The sequence below is a fragment of the Cupressus sempervirens genome, chromosome 5 (genome assembly GCF_028749045.1).
Source record: "Cupressus sempervirens isolate cs-2001-9-10 chromosome 5, ASM2874904v1, whole genome shotgun sequence".
In the NCBI taxonomy this organism is placed as follows: Eukaryota; Viridiplantae; Streptophyta; class Pinopsida; order Cupressales; family Cupressaceae; genus Cupressus; species Cupressus sempervirens.
This window is the reverse complement of record NC_143122.1, coordinates 273,193,177-273,200,061: the sequence shown is the minus strand read 5'-3', so window position 1 is coordinate 273,200,061 and position 6,885 is coordinate 273,193,177.

Below are 6,885 nucleotides of genomic sequence, written 5' to 3'. Positions count from 1 at the left end.
TTTCATGTATTGTTTCTTTGAGATATTGGAAATTGATGATAGAGCATGTGACATATCTGGAGTTTCATTTTGTGTCACTAGTTTATATTCAGTCTTTCCAAGCATGAATATAAAAGGGGATTTACAATGAATTATCTGTGTTTTCTTATTCAGTCTCCTAATTCTTCATATGCTATTGACTTTGTAATTAATTAAATAAGGTTCATTTGATTTAAGCCAGTTTGGATGAGTTGTATGTCAGATCTATTATTGCTCTTGATTCAAGCAGTTAAGTAAATGTTTCAATGTTTTGATAGGGTTTCTAGGTGTGTGGAGGGGATATTTCATAAGAATAGAATTTGGGGATTTCAGTTGACAAACTTAATTGTAATGCAATCAAGTTAGGTCATCCTTCTGGTAATGACTCTATGTTGTAATGGATAAGGTACTAATCACTAAATCAGATGCAAGCTGATATGAATGTCATTTGCACAAATCTTTTTAGTCAAAATCAATTGAATTTTTCACATTTTATAGTGGGCCTAAAAGAATTAACCCTCACTTAGCTTATGAGTTCATAGGTTATGATTTGTAGCTATGTTATTTCTATGTTATTGCATAAGTATTAGAAGATAAAAGGGTTGCATCTACTATTAATAGGTTTAGATTTATGTTTAATTGCACTAGTACCATATATTAGAACCTCAAGGTTAACTGACCTAGGTCTTGCAGAGCCTGAAGTGAAGGATTTATGCCTTATAGTTGGCCCAAGATTGCAGTCAAGTGTATCTATCATAGGAATTTGCTAGTCTTAGATGCATTGGTCTAGTTTCTTAGTTATTTTCAAAACTGTTAAATCAAGAACCAAAAAAATTGTGACTCTACTAGGGAGCGAACCCAAAATCTCTGGTTTGAAAAGGATTGGATATAGCATATATATCGCCAGATGTGCTTCTTATTTCTTTGCTGAAGTTTCATGTCCCCAGTATCCTTATTCATTGATAGCAATAGTTTGACTGAATTAAATAAATTTTAGTATAAAAGTCACTTGGCATTTTGATAAGTTGCTATCATAATTTAGAATCAATTTCAAGTTCTTTCACTTTGTCAAGAGTGTGAAATTCCCAAGTGTTGTATAAATTTTTCAAATACCTATTCTAAATTTTGGACCAACTTGTTATATTTTGCAAGTTTGGTAAAATTTTTCTCACTAAGTGAGTGGCGACTCAAAGTTATATCTCTACACTAGTGCTTCATGAATGTGAAGGTATTTTGAAGGATGCAATAGTCAGATAGCAGATTTGAAGAATTCATCTCAAGTTCTTGATAATGGGTGAAAGAATTAGGTGAGATGCAGTGCAAATGTTACTAAATCTAGATAATATTTGAATTTGTTGTTATTTGTAGCATTGAAGTAGTTGTAGACATCAGTATTGAAAGGTATTTTCCACTTTCATGCGAATTTATTTACATGAAAGTAAGCTTTACAAACTATTCTCCATCAAATGGTTTTCTACATTAAATAGGAGAATGGTTTAATACATCTCAACATACTTTGTGGAAAGTAGATTCAGAAAAAATATTTTTACATTTTGAAGTATGTTTGAGGTTTTGAATTGGTAGAAAGAACTCCAGATCTACTACAATTAATGAATTTTGAAAGTATTTATGGTGAATGAGTTTTAAGTTTGAAGAATATCAAGTTTCTTTTCATCTAGTATGCAACCTATCAGTGAAATCTCTAGATCTATTTCTACAAAGCAGTATATGCCATTATGTTTTGATGACATTTGTGGTTTCTTGAATACTATGCCATACAATCTCAGAAAGTATTTTCCTAGGTTCAATGTGAACCATGAGAATTCAGCTAGTCATCATGTTGAGTTGTTCAATGATTTGATGGGTGACTATGAGATAGCTCATGAGGATTTTCCCATGAAGTTATTTGTTCAAACTTTGGAAGGTGATGCTAGAGATTGGTTTTCTTTTCTAGTAGAATTTTCTATTTCATCTTGAGGTGAGTTGCATTCCACCTTCATAAAGAAATTTGGAGAAAGAGTAAGCATATCTGATTCTTATGATAAGTTCTTGAAGATTCATGTTAAGTGTGAGGAACTTGTGCCTTAATTCAATATCAGATTTGCAAAAGTTTTGAATGATATCCCTAAGAATTATAGACCAGATGATCAAATGTGTCCAGCTGTCTATTTTGATGCATTTGACAAGAAAATGAGTTATTTATTGAGGGATAAAGAACCTAGGACATTATATCAGGCTTTTATGACTAGTATAGAGATTGATAACAATCTGAAAAATGAGTTGACTAGAAGTCATTTTGCTAGAAATGTGTGCCAATATAATGTGCTTGAAAGAAAGGATGAATGTGGTGTTGATTCTTTAATTTCAAATAATCTTATTATTACCCCTACTATAAGTTTTAATCAAGTGGAAAACTTAGATTAGGCTATGTGTATAAGGAAGGTTAGTTCAGTTACAAATGAAGTTACACATGTTCTTGATGCTACATCAGTAAGAAACATTTCAAACTTTGATAGGGTTGAGCACTGTGTTGATTTTATGAATCAAGGTTTAGTTACAATAGTATGTTCTTCTCATGATAATTATATGTGTGATGGTGTAACTAATGCTTCAAAATATGAGGTTGCTACACTTAGATCTCAGTGTTGTGCAAGTGAGGAGGCTGAGAGTTCTATCTCTAGCCATAGATTTGATATTGCTGATCTAACATGCCATTGAGAGATAACACAAGATGAAGAGTGTGAATCACATTTATCTTAGTCATAGTTAGAAGAACATACTGCACATGTTTGTAATGTTTTAGCAATGGGTGATAAGGTGATTCACTTGATCAATTAGGTGAAGTTGCTCATTCGATGTATTATGAAGAAGCCTCATGTGAAGACAATGATGAGAGTTGTTTCTCGAGTCAAGAAGAGGATAGTGGTAATACATGTTCATCTTCACATGAATCTGATGCAAATTGGGAAGATGAAAGCAATGATAGAAGTGAATAATCTAATGAAAGCAAAGGTATGAGTTCATTTTCTTGATCTAAAAGTGACGTTCTACTCCAAAGTCATACAAGTCAGCTTGAGGTTGAAAGTTGTGAAGAAGATTTGTCTACACAATATGAAGACAAAGAAATTATCTATAAGGATGAATTAACTAATTGTATAGATAAATGTCTTGAAGATATATGCAGTAGTAACCAATAGTATACAAATTATTATGAGGTTAATGCATCAGCACCTAACAATGATTGGTTTGCAAGACATATGAATCACCTTCATGAAGATAATTCAAGTAATAGTAACTTATATTCTATATACTTCATTGATGATTCTCCATGAAGATGAAATGGGTAGTGAGTTTAAAGTATATACTAATGCTTTATATTATGAAGGTCTTGATGATGGTCAACCTATATTTTTTCAAGATGTTCAAAAAGGATCATTACATGGAGTTATCAACCCATTGTTTGAAAAAGACATGGAATGTTTAGATTTAGTTGAGGATTGTCTTAATGATAATATATTATCCTACTACTATAAGAGTTCAAATTGTTCTTTTTCCAAATATGATGGTGAATATGATGATGTTGCATCTCATGATGTGGATAACAAGGTGTTTGATGAAGTGGTTAATGAAAATCAGCATAAACCTTGTAATGAGTTTTATGATAAACATTCTAATGAGGTGACTAATCCATTTGCTAATTTCAAAGGACCATTTGAAAATCCTGGATTAGTTTTAGATTATGACATTGATGACATGTGTGAGTACAAATGTGATTTCTCATATGAATACTCTCCGGTTAAGCATAAGGATATACAATTTGAAGGTATGTGTGATCCTTTTCCCCAAGTTGAGTATGAAGCTTTCATATTCAAAATCGATAGCATGCATGGTTCATTAAATGAAGAAGATTTTCAGTTTGAGTCTGATATTTTTTAGCATGCTAATCAGTACTTTCATAATGAGCAAGTAGTTGGAATGAAACTAGTTTTTATATGCATTATGAAAGTGAGGATGTAGATTCAGTTTGGCCAAGTGAGTTGATTCAAAATGTTCATATGATTGGTGAGACTGATCTGAATAATATTTTCAGTTTACCTCATGAAAATGTCAACTAGAATTAGACTTATGATAGACGTAAGAAGTTTTTCTTGAAGTTCAGTGGCCTGGGGCCATCATTTGTACATAGTAGCAATGGTTTTCTTGCTTTCAATAAAGCTGTGCAAGAGAAGTTTTTTTTGTTTTGGGAATGATTTACTTCTTCCAAAGATTTGAATCCTTGTCATGCCTACAAGGGGTATGCACCCTAGAAAAATCCACTGATGGTACTCAAAATTGCATTCCCATTTTGAGTGTCTATTCCACATTTTGAATCATGTTGAGGCCCTTATGAATGATTTTTGTGCATATGTAACTGGTTGTCACTTTAAGGCTTAGGTGGTTTTTTAGTTTTTTAACACCCTTTATTTGACATATGCATATGTTTTGTATTGATAAATTGACATTTTGAACCATTCTATGAACCTCTGTTTTGAGCAATTTCCAATTTTGCATTTTACTTGAGTGTTAAATAGTGATAGGAAGCCTAGTTTTCCTTTGAATATATTTTACCCAAAAATGTTTTATGACCCTCAAATTTGGGAATATTTAATATGTCTATCAAAGAACCTATGTTCCAAGTTTCAATTCATTTCAAATTCATTTGATTACGTTTTGAAGAGCTCAAAGTTGGCAGTTTAATGTTTTCATGAATTTGCAAATTGTGCAAAATTCTAGAAGGCCCTATTTGACCCATCATAACTTTTGACCAGTTGACTAGAGTGAAAAAATTATTTTTTTATTTCATTTTAGAGGTTAGATACTTTCTATTTTTGTGATTTGAGCTTGTGATGAATCTATTTGATCAGTTTTCAAACATGATTCCATTTGCAATTTGTAAAGTTCCACTAGTGTCATGAAATGTAGATTGATCAGTACCCCTATTCATGATGTCAAAGCTTGAGATCTGTGATACGTGAGATCAAATGGTTTATACCCTTGCATTTTACTCTAAAACAACTTCAAATATGCCAATTTTCAAGTCTTGAAAAATCCATCTGAACACTTTCCCAGGGCCATTCCATTTGCAAAAATACACTTTTCTGTAGATGTTCACCATCCTACAAATCTAGGTAGCTAGCTTCCCATGATTTCCAAAGGCACCTCATTATTTTTCATGAACCCAAATCACAAAAATAAATTCTCCTCAGGGAAATGAACTAATTTCCCATTTTTCAAGCCTTCAAGTATCTGTTTGCCCAATTTTCAAGGCTCAAACCAAATGCAATTTCTAGTGTTTTGACATGTTTATCTACAGGCAATTTTAAGTAAGCAACTTTGTAGGTCAATATCATTTGACCCCGATGTCATCATGTGATGATATTTAGTAGGACCATTGAATATGTTAGAGAGACAAGATATCCAGAGCTTTGGAGCTTGGTCAAATGCTTGAATCAGTTTTTAAAAGCTAGGCAACAGGCCTCCTAACACAGAATTCATAGTGGTGTGAAAATAATTTAAAATTAGTTTTAAGTAATGATTCAATGGTCAATTTTGATTTCAAATAGTGAGAGAAGATCAATCAATCACTTTGCAATGTCATTTTTTTGAAAGCGAATTTTTTTTTAGCTAGACCCACTCTAGGCCTAGCTAAATCTTGTCAATTTGTTAAGGTGTTTGGGCATTGAAAGATGCATTCAAAAGTCACAGTGTTTGCAATGATCAAAACTAAATTATATTCTTCTTTAGGAATGAAAAGAAAATGTGAATTATAGGTAATCTGATTGGATAGGAAGGGATTGAAGAATTGTTCAAAATAAATCAAAATAATACAAGATTAAAAGGAAAATCTGCCTTGAAGGATTTAAGCAATGTTTTCAAGTTACACCAAATAGTGGAGAAGATTAAGGGAAGCAAAAAAGAAGAACTGAAGATAGATCCAATCTAAGAAAAGTAGCAAGATCAAATATGGTAATGGCATATGATTGTGAGCCTTGCAAAGGCATGGCTTCTCCTAATAGTGTTGCTCATTCAAGATACCCAGAGAATCTCATAAATGTGAAAAATTGGACCTCTGATAGTACGCAAAATAAAGATGGTAGGATAGATAGTCAAAGGATAGTCTCACATAGATATGGCTTTATTAGCCAGTTTTTTGAATGGGTTCAACAATGGAAGTCTATGTGGTTGACACTAAAATCAACCACACTGTAGGGAAAATGATATGTAGTTCCAAGAGTGGAAAGCAGTTGTCTTTGGGCTCATACTTTCCTTATGAATATTGCAAGGTTATGGTGGGTGGTTTTTGTATTGTGGTTAAACTATTTTATTAGAGGCATTGGATCTTTCCTTTATTTAGGCATTATAACCTTCTTTGTGCTACTTTGGTGTAGTTTTCTTAGTTCCATAGTTATTGCAAGCTTCAGTTATGTGCTATGCAGTATGGTAAAAACTTGTGTAGCAACATTTTTTCTTGGAAATACATGTGAAATATTGATTGTGTTTAGTTTGGGAGCACTGATGTTGTGGATGTATGGGAGCTTTTGGATCATAGGGAAATTTGTCTTAAATGGAGTATGAATGAGAGCAAAGGGAAAACTTATAGTGATCAAGCTATATCATGTAAAAGCAGAGGAAGGTAATTTGTATTTGCAGCACCATCTATGCAAGGAGCATCTAGAGCATAAAATCAGGGCACCCACATTTTGAATTAGAAGTCTATGCATTATATGTTGTAGACCACACCAAGGAGGTAGAGTAGTCATGAGCAGAGGTGATAGCCATCGCTCTGGGTTTCCACATGAGAAGGAGGCTGCAACATCAAAGGAAAGA